Raw genomic sequence first — 23,413 nt, forward strand, 5'->3', positions numbered from 1 at the left:
CGAAAGCAAATATATTTCACTAACAAAAAAAAAAAAAAAAATTTATTTCTATCAAAAGCTCTCAAATGTTTTCAAACACAACATAAGTGAACTAATCGAACTCCAACAAACCATGTTAAATGTTTCTCTAACCACACCAAATACTTAAAATCATCAGGCTGTACTAAACTACATACAAAAATGTTGTTTCTTAACACACTAATTGATTGATTTATTCTCTAAAACACTGGCCCACCTGGCAATTTCAATGATGCTGGCAGTATGAAAAAATAATGTAGAATTACCACTCTCATAATTCACCAGTGATCAAGTACCCACAGGTAGACAAATACCATGGTCCACAAAGCACCCTAAACTATGAACCTCAACCTACTATTTTCAGTAAGGGTTTGTATGGTCTTCTGGGATACAAAACATATATGGAAATGGTGACCATGTACAAACTAGCAAACAGAGAAATGCACCAGACTGAAGTACATTTCTAAATAATTCACCCCTGTATTACTTAGTGATAAAACTGTGATTACCTGAACAACTTGATATTGGGAGAGGGCTCCAATCAATCTACAGCTGAGATTTATTAAACATAGGCCAGTAAGGACCAAGCTCAGGGCATCATCTTTGAAGGAGAATAAATTCCATTAGAAATTAATCTTGTCAATTTATACATAAAAATGACTACCTTCTCAGATTAAAAGAAAGCAGAGCAATTAGTTATAGAGAAATCAGAAAGGAGAGTAATTCTGCTTTAAAAGGGGACAACACAACAAAATATACATGAAATTTTGCATTCTCTGGAGCAATAATATAGATGAGTTTGAAACTCATTGCTGAAAAAAAAGACATCAAAAGAGCAAGGTACTAAATTATAGATTTCTTACAGTAGTTGTAGATGGTGTGGTAAGAGACTGAATATATCTGAGGTGAACAAGACTGTTGGCTGAGAGGCACTGTGGTAATCTGGGGTTGTAGGGCTGGTTGTAATATAAGGTGAATAGTGTGGTGATTGAGTGATAGCATTTAAATGGTGTATAGTAGGTGAGAGTATAAGCATGCTTCATGTGTACGGTCTTCTGTTTGTTTCCGTTCTCTTTCTTCAGCAGGGTGGACATTTTGTTCTCTATGTATTCTATTTCTAAAGCTGTAGGCATAAACACTAAACCTAGGTAGGCATATAAGCTAATTTCTAAGCACTTGCAGGCCGCCTATTATCGCAGAGCATTTTGACAGTTTTTCACAGTAAAACATTGTTAGTTCATGTGTTTCAAATATATACCATTGTGCTCACTCCCGTAGAGTTATTTATTGTAGCACCGATTGGCTAAAATGCAAGTCTGTCAAAAGAACTGAGATAAAGTGACAGTCTGCAGAGGCTTTGATATAAGGTAATCACAGAGGTAAAAAGTGTATTAATATAGCAGTGTTCATTTAAAGAAACACTCAAGTCAAAATTAAACTTTCATGATTCAGATAGAACATGCAATTTTAAACAACTTTGCAATTTACTTCTATTAACAAAATGTGCACAGTCTTTTTATATTTACACTTTTTGAGTCACCAACTCTTACTGAGCATGTGTAAGAATTCACAGAATATACGTTTATATTCACGTCACATAATAGACATAACTGAAATTTGTCAGAAAAAAATCTACTACTCATTTAAAGTTCGGACTAAGGCATCTACTTATCAAGCCGTCAACTTTTTTGCATTCAACGGCACCAATACGCTCTCCTAAGATCGCCTAATAAAGTTATTAACCACTAAACCGCCGCTCCCGGAGCCCACAGCAACTCTAATAAATGTATTAACCCCTAAACCGCTGCTCCCGGAGCCCACCGCCACCTACATTATACATATTAACCCCTAATCTTCCGCCCCCTATACCGCTGCCACCTACATAAAGTTATTAACCCCTATCCTGCCACTCCCGGACCCCGCCGCAACTAAATAAAGTGTTTAACCCCTAAAACGCCACTCCCGGAGCCCACCGCTGCCTACATTATATTTATTAACCCCAAATCTGCCCCCCCTACACTGCCGCCACCTACATTATATTTATTAACCCTAATCTGCCCCCCTGCACCGCCGCCACTATATTAAATGTATTAACCCCTAAACCTAAGTCTAACACTAACCCTAACACCCCCTAACTTAAATATAATTTAAATAAATCTAAATAAATTATTCATATTTAAAACTAAATACTTACCAATAAAATAAACCCTAAGATAGCTACAATATAACTAATAGTTACATTGTAGCTATCTTAGGATTTATTTTTATTTTACAGGCAAGTTTGTATTTATTTTAACTAGGTAGAATAGTTATTAAATAGTTATTAACTATTTAATAACTTCCTAGTTAAAATAAATACAAATATACCTGTAAAATAAAACCTAACCTAAGTTATTATTATTATTATTATTATCGGTTATTTGTAGAGCGCCAACAGATTCCACAGCGCTATAAACAAAGGGGGAGTACAACTAAACATTTATAGGGTAGAGGGCCCTGCCAAGAGTTGCACTGTTGTAGTCAGCTCTTAAGAAGGTGATCTACAAACAGCTGGACTTTTAGGCTTACATGCTAAGGGGGTTCAGGGGATTGCAGTGGAGGAGAGGAACTGGTATTAGGAAAGGTTAACGTAGGTTATATGCGTCCCTGAACAGTAGAGTCTTTAGGGAGCACTTGAAGCTTTTAAAACTAAAAGAGAGTCTTGTGGAGCGAGGCAGAGAGTTCCACAAGATGGGAGCCAGTCTGGAGAAGTCCTGTAAACGGGAGTGTGATGAGGTGACAAGAGAGGAGGAGAGTAGGAGGTCATGAGTAGAGCGAAGGGGACGGGAGGGAGAGTATCTGGAGACAAGGTCTGAGATGTAGGGGGGAGCAGTGCAGTTGAGGCATTGTATGTAAGAGTGAGAGTTTTGTATTTGATCCTAGAGGCAAGAGGAAGCCAGTGAAGGGATTGGCAGAGAGGCGCAGCAGATGAAGAGCGACGTGTAAGGAAGATGAGTCTGGCAGAGGCATTCATTATGGATTGTAAAGGAGCTAGGCGGCAGGTGGGGAGACCAGAGAGGACAGAGTTGCAGTAATCAAGGTGGGAAAGAATGAGAGAGGGGATTAAAATCTTAGTTGTGTCTTGTGTAAGGAAGTGTCTAATTTTAGAGATGTTTTTAAGGTGGAAGCGGCAGGCTGTAGCCAAGGACTGAATGTGAGGAGTGAAGGAAAGATCTGAGTCAAATGTGACCCAGAGACATCGGGCATGCGGGGTAGGGGTAATGATGGAGTTGTCGACAGTTATATAGATATTGGGGGTGGAGATTTTGGAAGAAGGGGGGAAAATGAGGAGCTCAGTTTTGGAGAGATTTAGCTTGAGGTAGTGAGAGGTCATCCAGGAAGAGATGTGAGAAAGACAGTTAGTGACACGGGTTTGCAAGGAAGGAGATAGGTGTGGTGCAGAGAAGTAGATTTGGGTGTCATCGGCATACAAATGATATTGGAAACCGTGGGACTTAATTAGGGAACCTAGTGATGATGTATAGATTGAGAAGAGAAGGGGACCGAGGACAGAGCCTTGCGGTACTCCGACAGAAAGTGGTGACGGGGCAGAGGAGGCCCCAGGGAAGGCAACACTGAAGGTACGGTTTGATAGGTCAGAAGAGATCCATGAAAGGGCTGTGTCACAGATGCCAAAGGATTGGAGGGTTTGGAGCAAAAGAGGGTGGTCGACAGTGTCAAAGGCTGCAGACAGATCAAGGAGGATAAGCACAGAGAAGTGGCCTTTTGATTTAGCTGTAAGTAGGTCGTTGGTGACCTTAACAATAGCTGTCTCTGTGGAGTGATAGGGACGAAATCCAGATTGCAGCGGGTCAAGAAGGGAGTTTAACGTAAGGAAATGGGATAGGCGTGCATATACTAGTTTTTTGAGAAGCTTTGAAGCAAGAGGGAGGAGGGAAATAGGGCGGTAGTTGGATGGGGAGGTAGGATCAAGGGAAGGTTTTTTTGTTTTCCAGAAGGCTACCTGTAGTAAGTTAGAGGGCAATTGAAGCAGTTGAGTGAAAAAGTCTGTGTTTTTTCTCTGTGTTCTGAGAGAGAATGTGTCTGAAATCAAGCTGAAGGAGAGAGATATATTGGTTAATGATGGCCCAGCGAAAGTGTGTTAAAATGAGTGGGAGAGTACATTTATGGACATTTTAAGCTAAGGGTCAATCATGCAGAAACCAAAAAAAATAAAAGCACATCAAAAAACAAAATATTACAGAGATAAGACAGACATACAAGGGGTGAAATAAAACCATTAAAACAAATAGACAGATAAATGGACAAGAGCTGCTTAAACTATGCAAATTATGACTAGCACAGCCTGTAATATATACATTTAAAATAAAAACAAAAGGAATTATCACTAAATATACAAACACATACAATAAAACAACTTAGTAGGTAAAATATAATGAAGCTGTTTTCCAGAAGGCTACCTGTAGTAAGTTAGAGGGCAATTGAAGCAGTTGAGTGAAAAAGTCTGTGTTTTTTCTCTGTGTTCTGAGAGAGAATGTGTCTGAAATCAAGCTGTAGTAAGTTAGAGGGCAACTGAAGCAGTTGAGTGAAAAAGTCTATGTTTTTTTCTCTGTGTTCTGAGAGAGAATGTGTCTGAAATCAAGCTGTAGTAAGTTACACCTAGATTTAGAGTTTTGCGGCCAAAGGGGTGCGTTAGCTACGCATGCTTTTTTCTGGCCACACCTTTTAAATACCGCTGGTATTTAGAGTTCACAGAAGGGCTGCGTTAGGCTCCAAAAAAGGAGCGTATAGCATATTTACCGCAACTTCAACTCTCGATACCAGCGGTGCTTACGGACGCGGCCAGCTTCAAAAACGTGCTCGTGCACGATTCCCCCATAGAAAACAATGGGGCTGTTTGAGCTGAAAAAAACCCTAACACCTGCAAAAAAGCAGCGTTCAGCTCCTAACGCAGCCCCATTGTTTGCTATGCGGAAACACTTCCTAAGTCTGCACCTAACACCCTAACATGAACCCCGAGTCTAAACACCCCTAACCTTACACTTATTAACCCCTAATCTGCCGCCCCCGCTATCGCTGACCCCTGCATATTATTATTAACCCCTAATCTGCTGCTCCGTACACCGCTGCCACCTACATTATAGCTATGTACCCCTAATCTGCTGCGCCTAACACCGACGACCCCTATATTATATTTATTAACCCCTAATCTGCCCCCCTCAACGTCACCTTCACCTACCTACACTTATTAACCCCTAATCTGCCGAGCGGACCGCACCGCTACTATAATAAAGTTATTAACCCCTAATCCGCCTCACTCCCGCCTCAATAACCCTATAATAAATAGTATTAACCCCTAATCTGCCCTCCCTAACATCGCCGACACCTAACTTCAATTATTAACCCCTAATCTGCCGACCTAATCTCGCCGCTACTGTAATAAATGGATTAACCCCTAAAGCTAAGTCTAACCCTAACACTAACACCCCCCTAAGTTAAATATAATTTAAATCTAACGAAATAAATTAACTCTTATTAAATAAATTATTCCTATTTAAAGCTAAATACTTACCTGTAAAATAAACCCTAATATAGCTACAATATAAATTATAATTATATTATAGCTATTTTAGGATTTATATTTATTTTACAGGTAACTTTGTATTTATTTTAACCAGGTACAATAGCTATTAAATAGTTAAGAACTATTTAATAGCTAAAATAGTTAAAATAATTACAAAATTACCTGTAAAATAAATCCTAACCTAAGTTACAATTAAACCTAACACTACACTATCAATAAATGAATTAAATAAAATACCTACAATTATTTACAATTAAACCTAACACTACACTATCAATAAATTAATTAAATACAATATCTATAAATAAAAACAATGAAATAAACTAACTAAAGTACAAAAAATAAAAAAGTATTAGAGGAATACATTTCAGTAGCCCATTTTGATAAGGATTTCCCATATTTTTTATATATATTTTTAATAGCAGTGTCATTTATAGTAGCTCATGTAGGTAGGATTTATCTATGTATTTAAGATACATTATCCCTCTTTGTGTATATTATTAATATTTATCGAATCAGCTCATTTTCGTATGATTTTCCCATGTGCTTAAGGCTTATTAGATAAAATAGCCTATATTAAGACATGTTCCAAAAAATGTATTAGACTTTGACAATATATCTAATCATTACTAGACATAAAATATTTTTCTTTTCTTTCATCATCAATATTTTTAACATGTTTTTATAAAAATTTTTTGCATTTTTAATGTGTACATTACAAGTTTGTACCATTTAAACTTTTTATTATAGAACATAATTGGTGCTTCAAACATAGGACACATTTTATTTGTTGTGAGCCTATCACATTTTAACCTTGTGTATATATTATGGAGATTGCTGACAATGGATAGCAACCTCTTGACAAAGCTCCTGCGGCAAGGAGCGAAACGGCCGTCGAGGATTCCTTTCACAGAGACTCTGAACTCAGAGTGACAGTTACAGACTTCCGGTACAAACCAGAATCGGCTTTTTGCAGCAATCCACAGCTCATCAGCCGCATACACGCAACTCACAGGAACGCTGCGGAGGACTGGATTAACTACCGGGCTTTTTGCTGACAAGGACCCTGTGGACCCTGTGGAGTGGTAACTTCACTATACTTAAAAGACTTTGGGCGCCATGTACTAAGAGGCGGGCGGACAGCTTCTTAACTCGCGAAGCTGTCCGCCTGCCTCCGCTACACACGGGCAGCGGATCTATTGATCCGCTTGCCCGTATGTACCATTACACACTCATCGGAGTGTGTAATGCCCGCCCCTTCAATCGCGTGACCAATCACGCGACTGAAGGGGCTGTCAATCACCGAGAGCGAGCGTGCTCTCGGTGATTTTGCTTCGCCACCTAAGAGGTGGCGTAGGCTGTAGGAAGCAGCGGTCTAATGACCGCTGCTTCTTACATTGCGGGAAGCAGGCTCGCATATGCGAACCTGCCCCGCAAAGGCTCCGGAGCAGCTTTCGCTGCTTCGTACATGGAGCCCTTTGTGTCTTATATGCCTATATTTTACTATTATCTGGTACGCTCAATACCTGCTGTTTTATTGTTTTAATGTGTTGAACTATTAAAATGTATCTTCACTTGAGTCCGGTTGCGCTCTTCTGCTTCTATTTTTCAGTTTTTGCACCATTTGAAGGATCTCTTTATGATACACCTTAAGAAGAGCAGCAGACACCAAACTGTTTGGTGAGGACCATCCACACATTGTAAGATCCTTATATTCTTTTAACAAAGACACAGTCATTTGGAAATTGACTTTGAATCTCTATATTGAAGACAAATATTTTAATTATTTTGTTTTTTATTGTGTATCAATTTTAAGTATTATTATTGATTTGCAGTTTTGATATTGATTGAATATAATATCTTTAAATTATTTATTCTGAGGATCATATAACTAGTTTTAGATATTTTGTATATAATATCTTCATAATTTGTCTCTCTGATTTCCCTGAATTGGGAGATTGAAAACCATACTGGTATTATCCTTAATTATCAGTATAACATTTGTATACCCTTATCCATCCATAATAGTAGCGCTGACACGTTTCTTTTGTTTGTTATGTTTTCTGTATCATTATGAGTCAGCAGCACACTGATACTATGGAGGATTCTATTTTCAACACTTTTGGTGATAACAATAATAGAAACAATAGAAATAGAGGGATTAACCTATTAAGTGAAATCACTGAACAACCAACAGGCGACCCACTAACACTATTTAGACACCTGGAGAAATTATTAACCACAGATGCTAAAGAGTGGCAAGACCTTATTCTATTACAAAATTACATTTTACATAAAATTATCCCTAGAGGCCTGAGAATTTTTAAATTCCCTGCATTTGACCTTGAAGAGGTGGAATTTAGTACAGAGTGGTAACAAATATTACATGACTGTTCTATCAAATTAATTAAATTGTTGATTAAATACAGAGAAATGAAGTTAGAAAAAGTCAAATCAGAAATAGAATCAGCCCTAAAAACAGTACAGCCCTTTAAAAATGAACAAAAATGGAAAGAATTAAATGAGAATATTCAGAAAAGGATTGATAATTTTGATAAAGAATTATCATACAATAAGGCAAAAAAACTAAAGCGTGATTTAGGGCTCCATGTACTAAGAGGCGGGCGGACAGCGTCTTAACTCGCAAAGCTGTCCGCCCGCCTCCGCTACACACGGGCAGCGGATCTATTGATCCGCTTGCCCGTATGTATCATTACACACTCAGCGGAGTGTGTAATGCCCGCCCCTTCAGTCGCGCGACCAATCACGCGACTGAAGGGGCTGTCAATCACCGAGAGCGAGCGAGCTCTCGGTGATTCTGCTTCGCCACCTAAGAGGTGGCGTAGGGTGTAGGAAGCAGCGGTCTAATGACCGCTGCTTCTTACATTGCGGGAAGCAGGCTCGCATATGCGAACCTGCCCCGCAAAGGCTCCGGAGCAGCTTTCGCTGCTTCGTACATGGAGCCCTTAGAGGATTATAAAAATAATACAGTCTATAACTATAAAAACAAGACTGTTAATCCATCTAATACAACTCTTGGGAGCAATAGAGAAGTTTCTGATAAAGATATGGAAACACAGTGTCAGACACCTACCTACCCTAGGACACCTATTTTTCCGAAAGTAACAAAAACCAAAACAACAACTAAACAAATTCATAACAACTATCATAAAAAGGGCAATAATTCTTATACTAATTTCAAATCTAATCCAAACTATACATATTATAATCATTATGATAATCGTAATTTTAAAACTGGAAGACCAGTCTATCAAGGAAATGAATATAAAGAAAAATTAGGAGGTAACAATTATAGGAATAACAATCCAAAAGATCATTATGTCAATACAGCTGAAGATCACAATAGATATGCTCCATTGCAACAGGATAATTATATTGAGGGTTGGGAAATACAGGGAGCAAAACCGAAATTACCTTGGCGTCCAAATCATAATGAACATATGAATTATGAACAGCATTTTTTAGGAGGTTCCCCCTGGAAACAGGGGAAACCCCAAAGAAACAGATTTCAAAGCAACAATGTAGAGCAGGAAAAACAAAGAAATCCAAAAAGACGTCTAGAATCAAACGAGGGGTCAGGGGAGGAAAGAGAATTCGAAGACAAAAACAGAAAAAGAGGGAGATAGAGAATTGTAAAAAAGAAATCTTTAATCTCTCTAGTAAAACCTTTACTGACAACGAATATAAACTTTTGAGTAAAGGTCTTAATTTTGCTCCAAAAACCTTTGCAAACAAATTTGAAACATATATGGACGTCCAGAAACTTATAAGAAAATTAACGCTACAACGTTATTTTCTAATTAAAAATAAAAAAACTATGGATGATAAAATTCCTGATAACAGAATAGACCACAATGATATATCTCTATTCCTTACATTACGGGAATTAAATAATGAAAATAATGAAAATTTCACTGAAATCACATCTCTAAATACACAAGATGTAGTGACAGAGGAAATCCTAGAATTTAGCATACATGAGGAATATGAAACTATTACACATAGTGGTTTAAAGAAGCAGTCCACATTCTACCCTGTATATAACCAGGGGGAATATGTTTCACTGTTCAATAAATTAGTGTGCGATGACTTATCTAAAGTATTGGATAAGAAAAATAAGATGCATCCAAAACAAAACAATCTGACTATAGAAGAAAAAGCTTCTCTAAAAACATTAACTGAGGACACTGATTTAATTTTCAGGGCTGCCGATAAAGGAGGGGGTTTGGTGGTCCAGGACCGTAAAGATTATCTGAAAGAAGCCTATAATCTACTAGGGGACATCAAAACATATAAAAGAATCACCACGATTAAATATAACAAAAAAACAGAATTTATGCTTACCTGATAAATTACTTTCTCCAACGGTGTGTCCGGTCCACGGCGTCATCCTTACTTTTGGGATATTCTCTTCCCCAACAGGAAATGGCAAAGAGTCCCAGCAAAGCTGGTCACATGATCCCTCCTAGGCTCCGCCCACCCCAGTCATTCGACCGACGGACAGGAGGAAATATATATAGGAGAAACCATATGATACCGTGGTGACTGTAGTTAGAGAAAATAATTCATCAGACCTGATTAAAAAACCAGGGCGGGCTGTGGACCGGACACACCGTTGGAGAAAGTAATTTATCAGGTAAGCATAAATTCTGTTTTCTCCAACATTGGTGTGTCCGGTCCACGGCGTCATCCTTACTTGTGGGAACCAATACCAAAGCTTTAGGACACGGATGAAGGGAGGGAGCAAATCAGGTCACCTAAATGGAAGGCACCACAGCTTGCAAAACCTTTCTCCCAAAAATAGCCTCCGAAGAAGCAAAAGTATCAAATTTGTAAAATTTGGCAAAAGTGTGCAGTGAAGACCAAGTCGCTGCCTTACATATCTGGTCAACAGAAGCCTCGTTCTTGAAGGCCCATGTGGAAGCCACAGCCCTAGTGGAGTGAGCTGTGATTCTTTCAGGAGGCTGCCGTCCGGCAGTCTCATAAGCCAATCGGATAATGCTTTTAAGCCAAAAGGAAAGAGAGGTAGAAGTCGCTTTTTGACCTCTCCTTTTACCAGAATAAACAACAAACAAGGAAGATGTTTGTCTGAAATCTTTAGTAGCCTCTAAATAGAATTTTAGAGCACTGACTACGTCCAAATTGTGTAACAAACGTTCCTTCTTTGAAACTGGATTCGGACACAAAGAAGGTACAACTATCTCCTGGTTAATATTTTTGTTGGAAACAACTTTCGGAAGAAAACCAGGCTTAGTACGCAAAACCACCTTATCTGCATGGAACACCAGATAGGGCGGAGAACACTGCAGAGCAGATAACTCTGAAACTCTTCTAGCAGAAGAAATTGCAACCAAAAACAAAACTTTCCAAGATAATAACTTAATATCTACGGAATGTAAGGGTTCAAACGGAACCCCTTGAAGAACTTAAAGAACTAGATTTAGACTCCAAGGAGGAGTCAAAGGTCTGTAAACAGGCTTGATCCTAACCAGAGCCTGAACAAATGCTTGAACATCTGGCACAGCTGCCAGTCTTTTGTGAAGTAAAACAGATAAAGCAGAGATCTGTCCCTTCAGAGAACTTGCAGATAATCCTTTCTCCAAACCTTCTTGTAGAAAGGATAGAATCTTAGGAATTTTTATCTTGTTCCATGGGAATCCTTTAGATTCACACCAACAGATATATTTTTTCCATATTTTATGGTAAATTTTTCTAGTTACAGGCTTTCTAGCCTGAATCAGAGTATCTATTACAGAATCTGAAAACCCACGCTTTGATAAAATCAAGCGTTCAATCTCCAAGCCGTCAGTTGGAGGGAAACCAGATTCGGATGTTCGAATGGACTCTGAACAAGAAGGTCCTGTCTCAAAGGTAGCTTCCATGGTGGAGCCGATGACATATTCACCAGGTCTGCATACCAAGTCCTGCGTGGCCACGCAGGAGCTATCAAGATCACCGAGGCCCTCTCTTGATTGATCCTGGCTACCAGCCTGGGGATGAGAGGAAACGGTGGGAATACATAAGCTAGGTTGAAGGTCCAAGGTGCTACTAGTGCATCTACTAGGGTCGCCTTGGGATCCCTGGATCTGGACCCGTAGCAAGGAACCTTGAAGTTCTGATGAGACGCCATCAGATCCATGTCTGGAATGCCCCATAATTGAGTTATTTGGGCAAAGATTTCCGGATGGAGTTCCCACTCCCCCGGATGGAATGTCTGACGACTCAGAAAATCCGCTTCCCAATTTTCCACTCCTGGGATGTGGATCGCAGACAAGTGGCAGGAGTGATCCTCCGCCCATTGAATTATCTTGGTCACTTCTTTCATCGCCAGGGAAGTCCTTGTTCCCCCCTGATGATTGATATATGCAACGGTCGTCATGTTGTCTGACTGAAACCTTATGAATTTGACCTTTGCTAGTTGAGGCCAAGCTCTGAGAGCATTGAATATCGCTCTCAGTTCCAGAATGTTTATCGGGAGAAGAGACTCTTCCCGAGACCATAGACCCTGAGCTTTCAGGGATTCCCAGACCGCGCCCCAGCCCACTAGGCTGGCGTCGGTCGTGACAATGACCCACTCTGGTCTGCAGAAGCTCATTCCCTGTGACAGATTGTCCAGGGTCAGCCACCAACGGAGTGAATCTCTGGTCTTTTGATCTACTTGAATCGTCGGAGACAAGTCTGTATAATCCCCATTCCACTGTCTGAGCATGCACAGTTGTAATGGTCTTAGATGAATTCGTGCAAAAGGAACTATGTCCATTGTTGCAACCATCAATCCTATTACTTCCATGCACTGCGCTATGGAAGGACGAGGAACAGAATGAAGTACTTGACAAGAGCTTAGAAGTTTTGATTTTCTGACCTCTGTCAGAAAAATCCTCATTTCTAAGGAATCTATTATTGTTCCCAAGAAGGGAACTCTTGTTGACGGGGACAGAGAACTTTTTTCTTTGTTCACCTTCCATCCGTGAGATCTGAGAAAGGCTAGGACGATGTCCGTATGAGCCTTTGCTTTTGACAGGGACGACGCTTGAATCAGGATGTTGTCCAAGTAAGGTACTACTGCAATGCCCCTTGGTCTTAGAACCGCTAGAAGGGACCCTAGTACCTTTGTGAAAATCCTTGGAGCAGTGGCTAATCCAAATGGAAGTGCCATAAACTGGTAATGCTTGTCCAGAAAAGCGAACCTTAGGAACTGATGATGTTCCTTGTGGATAGGAATATGTAGGTACGCATCCTTTAAATCCACGGTAGTCATAAATTGATTTTCCTGGATAGTAGGTAGGATCGTTCGAATAGTTTCCATTTTGAACGATGGTACCCTGAGAAATTTGTTTAGGATCTTTAGATCCAAAATTGGTCTGAATGTTCCCTCTTTTTTGGGAACTATGAACAGATTGGAATAAAATCCCATTCCTTGTTCTCTTATTGGAACTGGATGTATCACTCCCATCTTTAACAGGTCTTCTACACAATGTAAGAATGCCTGTCTCTTTATTTGGTTTGAAGATAATTGAGACCTGTGGAACCTTCCCCTTGGGGGTAGTTCCTTGAATTCCAGGAGATAACCTTGAGAAACTATTTCTAGCGCCCAAGGATCCTGAACATCTCTTGCCCAAGCCTGAGCAAAGAGAGAAAGTCTGCCCCCCACTAGATCCGGTCCCGGATCGGGGGCTATCCCTTCATGCTGTTTTGGTAGCAGTGGTAGGCTTCTTGGCCTGCTTACCCTTGTTCCAGCCTTGCATTGGTTTCCAGGCTGGTTTGGGTTGTGAAGTATTACCCTCTTGCTTAGAGGATACAGAATTAGAGACTGTTCCGTTTCTGCGAAAGGGACGAAAATTAGGCTTATTATTAGCCTTAAAAGACCTATCCTGTGGGAGGGCGTGGCCCTTTCCCCCAGTGATGTCTGAAATAATCTCTTTCAAATCAGGTCCAAATAATGTTTTACCTTTGAAAGGAATGTTAAGCAATTTTGTCTTGGAAGACACATCCGCTGACCAAGACTTTAGCCAAAGCACTCTGCGCGCCACGACAGCAAACCCTGAATTTTTCGCCGCTAATCTAGCTAATTGCAAAGCGGCATCTAAAACAAAAGAGTTAGCCAATTTAAGTGCTTGAACTCTGTCCATAACCTCCTCATACGAAGATTCTTTACTGAGCGATTTTTCTAGTTCCTCGAACCAGAAACACACTGCCGTAGTGACAGGAACAATGCATGAAATTGGTTGTAGAAGGTAACCTTGCTGTACAAAAATCTTTTTAAGCAAACCCTCTAATTTCTTATCCATAGGATCTTAGAAAGCACAACTATTTTCGATAGGAATAGTAGTGCGTTTGTTTAGAGTAGAAACCGCCCCCTCGACCTTGGGGACTGTCTGCCATAAGTCCTTTCTGGGGTCGACTATAGGAAATAATTTCTTAAATATAGGGGGGGGAACAAAAGGTATGCCGGGCCTTTCCCACTCTTTATTTACTATGTCCGCCACCTGCTTGGGTATAGGAAAAGCGTCGGGGGGCACCGGAACCTCTAGGAACTTGTCCATCTTACATAATTTCTCTGGAATGACCAAATTGTCACAATCATCCAGAGTAGACAACACCTCCTTAAGCAGTGCGCGGAGATGTTCTAATTTAAATTTAAATGTCACAACATCAGGTTCAGCTTGATGAGAAATTTTTCCTGAATCTGAAATTTCTCCATCAGACAAAACCTCCCTCATGGCCCCTTGAGATTGGTGTGAGGGTATGTCAGAACAGTTATCATCAGCGTCCTCTTGCTCTTCAGTGTTTAAAACAGAGCAATCGCGCTTTCTCTGATAAGTAGGCATTTTGGATAAAAGATTTGCTATGGAGTTATCCATTACAGCTGTTAATTGTTGCATGGTAATAAGTATTGGCGCACTAGATGTACTAGGGGCCTCCTGTGTGGGCATAACTGGTGTAGACACAGTAGGGGATGATGTAGTATCATGTTTACTCCCCTCATTTGAGGAATCATCTTGGGCAATATCATTATCTGTTGCATTACTGTCCTTACTTTGTTTGGACACTATGGCACAATTATCACATAAATTTAAATGGGGAGACACATTGGCTTTCATACATATAGAACATAGCTTATCTGATGGTACAGACATGTTAAACAGGCTTAAACTTGTCAACAAAGCACAAAAAACGTTTTAAAATAAAACCGTTACTGTCACTTTAAATTTCAAACTGAAAACACTTTATTACTGAATATGTGAAAAAGTATGAAGGAATTGTTCAAAAATTTCGCCACAGTGTCTTAAAGCATTAAAAATGTTGCACACCAAATTTCAGAGCTTTAACCCTTAAATTAACGGAACCGGAGCCGTTTTTACATTTAACCCCTATACAGTCCCAGAATGAGGCTCTGTCTATAACTAGAAAGGCCCCCATCTGAAAAAGGTGTCCAACACAGTGCCTGCCGTTTTTCTAAACGTTCCCCAAGATTATAATACCAATAATTAGTTAGAATCTGCATAATATGCCTAGTAAAGCAATTGTTTTAGCCCAGAAAAATGTCTACAAGTTTTTAAGCCCTTTTTGAAGCCCTTTATTCTTTTATGTTTAACTAAGAAAATGGCTTACCGGTCCCCATGAGGGGAAATGACAGCCTTCCAGCATTACATGGTCTTGTTAGAAATATGGCTAGTCATACCTTAAGCAGAAAAGACTGCTAACTGTTTCCCCCAACTGAAGTTACTTCATCTCAACAGTCCTGTGTGGAAACAGCAATTGATTTTAGTTACTGTCTGCTAAAAATCATCTTCCTCTTACAAACAGAAATCTTCATCCTTTTCTGTTTCAGAGTAAATAGTACATACCAGCACTATTTTAAAATAACAAACACTTGATAGAAGAATAAAAACTACATTTAAACACCAAAAAAACTCTTAACCATCTCCGTGGAGATGTTGCCTGTGCAACGGCAAAGAGAATGACTGGGGTGGGCGGAGCCTAGGAGGGATCATGTGACCAGCTTTGCTGGGACTCTTTGCCATTTCCTGTTGGGGAAGAGAATATCCCACAAGTAAGGATGATGCCGTGGACCGGACACACCAATGTTGGAGAAATTAGTAGAAATTTTAAATAGAGCTAGAGAGCATAATATCATAAATAATGAAGAATATATTTATATCCACATACCAAATCCAAAAGTGGCAATATTCTACCACCTTCCTAAGGTCCACAAGAATAAATTTAACTCACCCGGTAGACCAATAGTCTCGGGAATAGGTTCAATGTGTAGTAATCTGTCCAAATATATAGACCATTATCTCCAACCAGTAGTTCTGAGTTTTAGAGCTTATTTAAAAGATACCATGGATGTAATTAAAGGATTACAAATGGGATAAGAACAGTCTGTGGATCACTTGTGATGCCACAGCCCTATATACTAATATACCACATAAAGAGGGCACAGCAGCTATTCTAAATCAACTCACCCAAAAAAGTAATCTTCCTGAAAAACACATTGAATTTATTGGGGAAAGCATTCAATTTATTTGAAATCATAATTATTTTTATTTTGATGGATTATTTTATGAACAAATTAATGGCACAGCGATGGGGACAACATTTGCCCCATCGTATGCCAATATCTATATGGCAGAATTTGAAGACACAAATGTATGGAACAATAATCCATATATTAACAACATAAAAAGATATTATAGATTTATTGATGACATCATTATCCTTTGGGAAGGAAACTTTGGTGAGGCTGAAGATTTTATTAAATATCTAAATATGAACAATATGAACCTTACATTTACAGGTAAAATTTCTGATAAACAGATCGAATTTCTGGACCTTATCCTCTTTTCTGAAAATGATAAAATTTAAGTAACCAATTATAGAAAACCAACTGATACCAAAAGTTTTCTAAAAGCAGATATTGGTCATTTACATCAATGGAAACACAATATACCTTATGGACAATTTCAGAGAGTGAGGAGAAATTGTTCAAATTTAATAGACTACCATGAAGAGGTCAAAATTTTAACTGATAAATTCATACAAAAAGGCTATTCAGAGAAGTTGATAAATAGGATGAATGAAAAGGTACAGAATATGGACAAAAAAGAGCTAATAGAATATAAAAAGAAAGATAACTTTGAACAACAGAGAAAATCCAATCAGATTGAGCTCGCATTCTATTGGCTGTTCCGATCAGCCAATAGAATGCGAGCTCAATCTGATTGGCTGATTGGATCAGCCAATCGGATTGAACTTGATTCTGATTGGCTGATTCCATCAGCCAATCAGAAAATTCCTACCTTAATTCCGATTGGCTGATAGAATCCTATCAGCCAATCGGAATTCGAGGGACGCCATCTTGGATGACGTCCCTTAAAGGAACCGTTATTAGTCGGGAGACAACGGAAGAAGAGGATGGATCCGCGTCGCCTGCTTCAAGATGGACCCGCTCCGCACCGGATGGAAGAAGATCGAAGATGCCGCTTGGAGAAGATGTTTGCCGGTCCGGATGTCCTCTTCTTGCCGGATAGGAGGAAGACTTTGGAGCCTCTTCTGGACCTCTTCAGCACCGGATGATGGATCGCCAACCCCCGCTTGGGTTGGATGAAGATGTTGGAGCCAGGACGGATCGGTGAACCTGGTATGGGGAAGACAAGGTAGGAAGATCTTCAGGGGCTTAGTTTTAGGTTTATTTAAGGGGGGTTTGGGTTAGATTAGGGGTATGTGGGTGGTGGGTTGTAATGTTGGGGGGGGGTATTGTATTTATTCTTTTACAGGCAAAAGAGCTGAAATTCTTGGGGCATGCCCCGCAAAGGGCCCTGTTCAGGGCTGGTAAGGTAAAAGAGCTTGTAACTTTTTTAATTTAGAATAGGGTAGGGAATTTTTTATTTTGGGGGGCTTTGTTATTTTATTAGGGGGCTTAGAGTAGGTGTAATTAGTTTAAAATTGTTGTAATATTTTTCTTATGTTTGTAAATATTTTTTTATTTTTTGTAACTTAGTTCTTTTTTATTTTTTGTACTTTAGCTAGTTTATTTAATTGTATTTATTTGTAGCAATTGTGTTTAATTAATTTATTGATAGTGTAGTGTTAGGTTAATTGTAGGTAATTGTAGGTAGTTTATTTAATTATTTTATTGATAGGGTAGTGTTAGGTTTAATTATATCTTAGGTTAGGATTTATTTTACAGGTAAATTTGTTATTATTTTAACTAGGTAACTATTAAATAGTTCTTAACTATTTAATAGCTATTGTACCTAGTTAAAATAAATACCAAGTTGCCTGTAAAATAAATATTAATCCTAAAATAGCTATAATATAATTATAATTTATATTGTAGCTATATTAGGATTTATTTTACAGGTAAGTATTTAGCTTTAAATAGGAATAATTTATTTAATAAGAGTTAATTTATTTCGTTAGATTTAAATTATATTTAACTTAGGGGGGTGTTAGTGTTAGGGTTAGACTTAGCTTTAGGGGTTAATCAATTTATTAGAATAGCGGTGAGCTCCGGTCGTCAGATTAGGGGTTAATAATTGAAGTTAGGTGTCGGCGATGTTAGGGAGGGCAGATTAGGGGGTTAATACTATTTATTATAGGGTTAGTGAGGCGGGTTAGGGGTTAATAACTTTATTATAGTAGCGCTCAGGTCCGCTCGGCAGATTAGGGGTTAATAAGTGTAGGCAGGTGTCGGCGACGTTGAGGGGGGCAGATTAGGGGTTAATAAATATAATATAGGGGTCGGCGGTGTTAGGGGCAGCAGATTAGGGGTACATAAGTATAACGTAGGTGGCGGCGCTTTGCGGTCGGAAGATTAGGGGTTAATTATTGTAAGTAGCTGGCGGCGACATTGTGGGGGGCAGGTTAGGGGTTAATAAATGTAATACAGGGGTCGGCGGGGTTAGGGGCAGCAGATTAGGGGTACATAAGGATAACGTAGGTGGCGGTCGGAAGATTAGGGGTTAAAAATTTTAATCGAGTGGCGGCGATGTGGGGGGGGCCTCGGTTTAGGGGTACATAGGTAGTTTATGGGTGTTAGTGTACTTTAGGGTACAGTAGTTAAGAGCTTTATGAACCGGCGTTAGCCAGAAAGCTCTTAACTCCTGCTATTTTCAGGCGGCTGAAGTTTTGTCGTTAGAGCTCTAACGCTCACTTCAGAAACGACTCTAAATACCAGCGTTAGAAAGATCCCATTGAAAAGATAGGATACGCAAATGGCGTAGGGGGATCTGCGGTATGGAAAAGTCGCGGCTGAAAAGTGAGCGTTAGACCCTTTAATCACTGACTCCAAATACCAGCGGGCGGCCAAAACCAGCGTTAGGAGCCTCTAACGCTGGTTTTGACGGCTACCGCCGAACTCCAAATCTAGGCCATAGTGTTTCAAAACATTTCAGAATAGCCCACAACAGCAACCCTGAAGGATTAAATGTTAAAGTAATTGAATGGATAGCACCTAATAAATTAGATCACAACAGATTATTAAGACTTAGAAAAAGGGAGACCTTCTGGATATACACCCTTAAAAGCTTACATCCAGAAGGTCTGAATATTGATTTAGATATTCAGGCATTTCTGGTCTAAATTAGGTTAATATCTTATATCCATTTATAGTACAGGTAAAATTGTTAGGTTCAGTGTTTATATATGTTTTCACATTAATTATCACTGACATTCCTACATAATTTACCCTACTCATATCCCTTCCCTTTTTCTGACATTATTATCTTCATCTTCTTCATATAAAATAGCCAGATATAGGTAGCTCATTCTGGCAGTATTTATCTATGTATTTATGGTTAATAAATATATCTTACTGAGATTAGAGGAATACATTTCAGTAGCCCATTTTGATAAGGATTTCCCATAATTTTTATATATATTTTTAATAGCAGTGTCATTTATAGTAGCTCATGTAGGTAGGATTTATCTATGTATTTAAGATACATTATCCCTCTTTGTGTATATTATAGTAATATTTATCGAATCAGCTCATTTTCGTATGATTTTCCCATGTGCTTAAGGCTTATTAGATAAAATAGCCTATATTAAGACATGTTCCAAAAAATTTATTAGACTTTGACAATATATCTAATCATTACTAGACATATAAAATATTTTTCTTTTCTTTCATCATCAATATTTTTAACATGTTTTTATAAAACAATTTTTGCATTTTTAATGTGTACATTACAAGTTTGTACCATTTAAACTTTTTATTATAGAACATAATTGGTGCTTCAAACATAGGACACATATTTTATTTGTTGTGAGCCTATCACATTTTAACCTTGTGTATATATTATGGAGATTGCTGACAATGGATAGCAACCTCTTGACAAAGCTCCTGCGGCAAGGAGCAAAACGGCCGTTGAGGATTCCTTTCACAGAGACACTGAACTCAGAGTGACAGTTACAGACTTCCGGTACAAACCGGAACCAGCTTTTTGCAGCAATCCACAGCTGATCAGCCGCATACACGCAACTCACAGGAACGCTGCGGAGGACTGGATTAACTACCGGGCTTTTTGCTGACAAAGACCCTGTGGACCCTGTGGAGTGGTAACTTCGCTATACTTCAGAGCAATACTACGGGGACTTCCGGTGGGGGTGGAGCTGTTAGACACGCTGTTGCTGCACAGCTCGCGGTGCTCTAGAGGATAGGAGCAAGATAAATATTCAAGATAAACTTACGCAAGATCATGAAGCTAAAATTTCAAGTTTACAATTTCGTCTGGAGGATCACTCCAGGCGGAATAACATTAGAATTATCGGACTCCCCAAATCCCCTGAGTATGAGGATCTCATTAAAGTTACCTCTTTATTACTCCCTAAGGCATTAGGTTTCCTGAACAACAACTTCCTCTTGCAGTTGAAAGAGCCCATAGAGTTGGATATAGTAGAACAAGTTCATCTATGGGTAACAGAAGTAGAATGTCCATTTTCAAACTTCTCAGATATCAGGATAAGGTAGACTTATTAAAAGCATATAGAAAGATAGGGGAATTTGTATTTGAAGGAAACAAGTTATTGATGTTTCAAGATTTCTCAATAGAAACATCCACTAAAAGGAAACAAATGATCCCGTTATGCACCAAGATTATTGATAAAGGGTTTAAAGCCTGGGTGGTATACCCTGCAAAGATTGTAATGGAAACTAATGGTGTAAGGCAAGTTCTTAATAATCCCCAAGAGGCCCATGAGTTTATCAGTACCCTATAGCATCTTAGGGGAATTAATTTCTACTAGAATGAAAATTTGTTTTGAATAAGATTGATGTGTTATTCGATTGGTTATATTGTTTTAGTTACAGCTTGGTTGGATACATTGTTTATTAATATTTTTAAAAGGGGAAAAAAATTTTTTTTCTTTTTGAACTGAATGTTTTTTATTCTAAGTTTAAATACCTCTTAGGTTTAGTATGTCAGTATAGGATGGCAGATTTTTCCTTTTTTTTACTTATGTTGTGTTTTTTAGTGGGTTTTTTTTCCCCCTCCTCCTCCCGCCCCTGGTTATATGCCCAGCCTAAAAGATAGGGAATATTATCTTATGTTGAGGATTGATGGCATCCAAGATTAATAAACTTTCTTGGAACGTGGGGGGCATCACGTCTCCTAGAAAACGTAAGTTAATTATTAAATATCTCGCTAAATTTAATCCTGATCTTGTGATGCTACAGGAAACACACCTTAATATGGCTGAAGCTGCCAAACTGAAGTGTAAATGGGTAGGCAAGTGCGTTGCAGCGTCAGGTGTCAAAAGAAAATCAGGAGTAGCAATATTGTTACATAAAAATTTAGTCTATAATATTGTAAAAACGGAGGCTGATCCAGAGGGAAGATTTTTGATTTTACATATCCAGATTAATAATTGTAGCTTTGTTATATGTAATATATATGGCCCCAATTCTTTTTCACCGTTTTTTTGGGATAGTATTAGAAGCAAACTATTTTTATTCTCAGCAGCTAATTTAATTTTAGGGGGAGATTTTAATATGACATTGTGCCCTATACTGGATAGATTATCGGCAAAAAATTTACGTGAAAACGTCAAATTGGCAAAATATTTTAAACTTTTCTGTCATGAATTAAGACTAATTGATATATGGAGATTTAAAAACCCAGAACAACGTAGTTTTACCTGTGAGTCTAAATCCCATATGACATTTTCTAGAATTGACTTATTTCTAATTTCTAAATCACTTGCTCTTTGCAGATCTGAAGCTAATATCTATGATATTGTTATTTCTGACCACGCAGTAATTTCTTTCACATTGATGGCTATTTCCCCCCCTAAGATCCCTAATACATCTTTTTTTTTTCTGCGGTATTTGGCTGACAGTCCTAGGTTTGGCAATTGGTTAAAACAGAAGTGGAAGGATTATCTTACGTTCAATATGGGGCAATTTAGTAAACCAGAGGTTTTTTGGGAAGCAGCAAAAGCCGTATTGAGGGGGGAAATTAAACTTTATTGAGCTACGTGGAGGAAGAAAACCTTGGAGCAGGAATTACAATTAGCTGCTCAAGTCAGAAATGCGCTCGGGAAATTCTACAAAGACAAGACAAAAGATAATTGGGATAGATACTGTAAATTAAAAAGGGAAAGAGACATCTATTTAAAACAAAGGTCCCAAGAAGAAGAATTAAAAATAAATTATCAATTTAGAGGTCATTATGGGAACTCCGCCAAATTTTTGGCTAGAGTAGTGAAAGTTAGGAAAAGCAAGAATCTAATCTCGGCTATTAAATGTAATAATGTGAAGTATTCTAATACAGAGGATATTAGCCAAGCTTTCTTTAAGGTATTTGAAAGGCTGTACTCAGATTCAGAGGTAAATTCGGATAATGCATCAAATTTTTGGACTGGTGTGAAACTCCCTAGTGTCACGGAAGAGAATCTGTTAGATCTTAATAGACCTATTTCAGAGGAGGAAGTTTAAGAGGCTATACAATTAGCTAATATTAATAAATCTCCTGGACCAGATGCGATTCCTGTAGAGTTTTATAAAATTTTGAAGGAAGAAATCAAACTATCACTAGTTAGTCTGTTTAATTATTATTTCTCTTCCGGTAATTTAATGTCTAATTATTTTTCTGCTGCATGCATATCTCTGATTCTGAAGAAAGGTAAGGATCCGGAGGATCCTGGGTCGTATAGACCTATATCTGTACTTAATGCGGATTACAAATTGCTAACGGCTATTGTTTCGACAAGACTGGCTAAATTATTAGATGGGATCATACATCCAGATCAAACTGGATTTATGAAGGACAGGAACTCTCTTAAGAATATCCGTAAAGTTACTACATTTCTTGATTATGCCTGGCACTTAGATCCTAAAAACGAAGAATTCAAAAAGATCAGGGAAGCAGCTATTCTGACAGTAGACGCCGAGAAGGCCTTTGATGCAGTGAATTGGAATTATTTGTTTACGGCTTTAGAGCATTTTGGATTTAAGAATCAGTTTCTTGAATTTGTTAAAAATTTATATAAAAATCCGATTTCCTTTCTCTGCATTAATGGTCACCCTTCTCCGTATATATCACTCAAAAGAGGAACTAGGCAAGGGTGTCCCCTGTCCCCCTTGCTTTTTAACTTGGCTCTGGAACCATTTGCTCTCTTATTACGGGATAGGTTGCCAGGGATCCCATTGGGTCCCATTAGACTAAAAACGCTTTTGTATGCCGATGATTTGTTAATATTTCTGGATAAGGCTCAACATTATATTCCTATGGTGTTACAATTATTTAAGGCTTTCTCCTCCTTTTCAGGATATAAAATCAATTT

At 38.6% G+C, this 23,413-nt stretch overlaps 1 protein-coding gene across 1 annotated transcript in view; it reads right to left on the reverse strand.

The window, feature by feature from the left end:
* The window catches only part of GRIN3B (glutamate ionotropic receptor NMDA type subunit 3B), a 229,243-nt gene that overhangs the window by 52,459 nt on the left and 153,371 nt on the right, over positions 1–23,413 (reverse strand). The window lies entirely within an intron of this gene.

Source organism: Bombina bombina, chromosome 2 (assembly GCF_027579735.1).
Source record: "Bombina bombina isolate aBomBom1 chromosome 2, aBomBom1.pri, whole genome shotgun sequence".
NCBI classification, from domain to species: domain Eukaryota; kingdom Metazoa; phylum Chordata; class Amphibia; order Anura; family Bombinatoridae; genus Bombina; species Bombina bombina.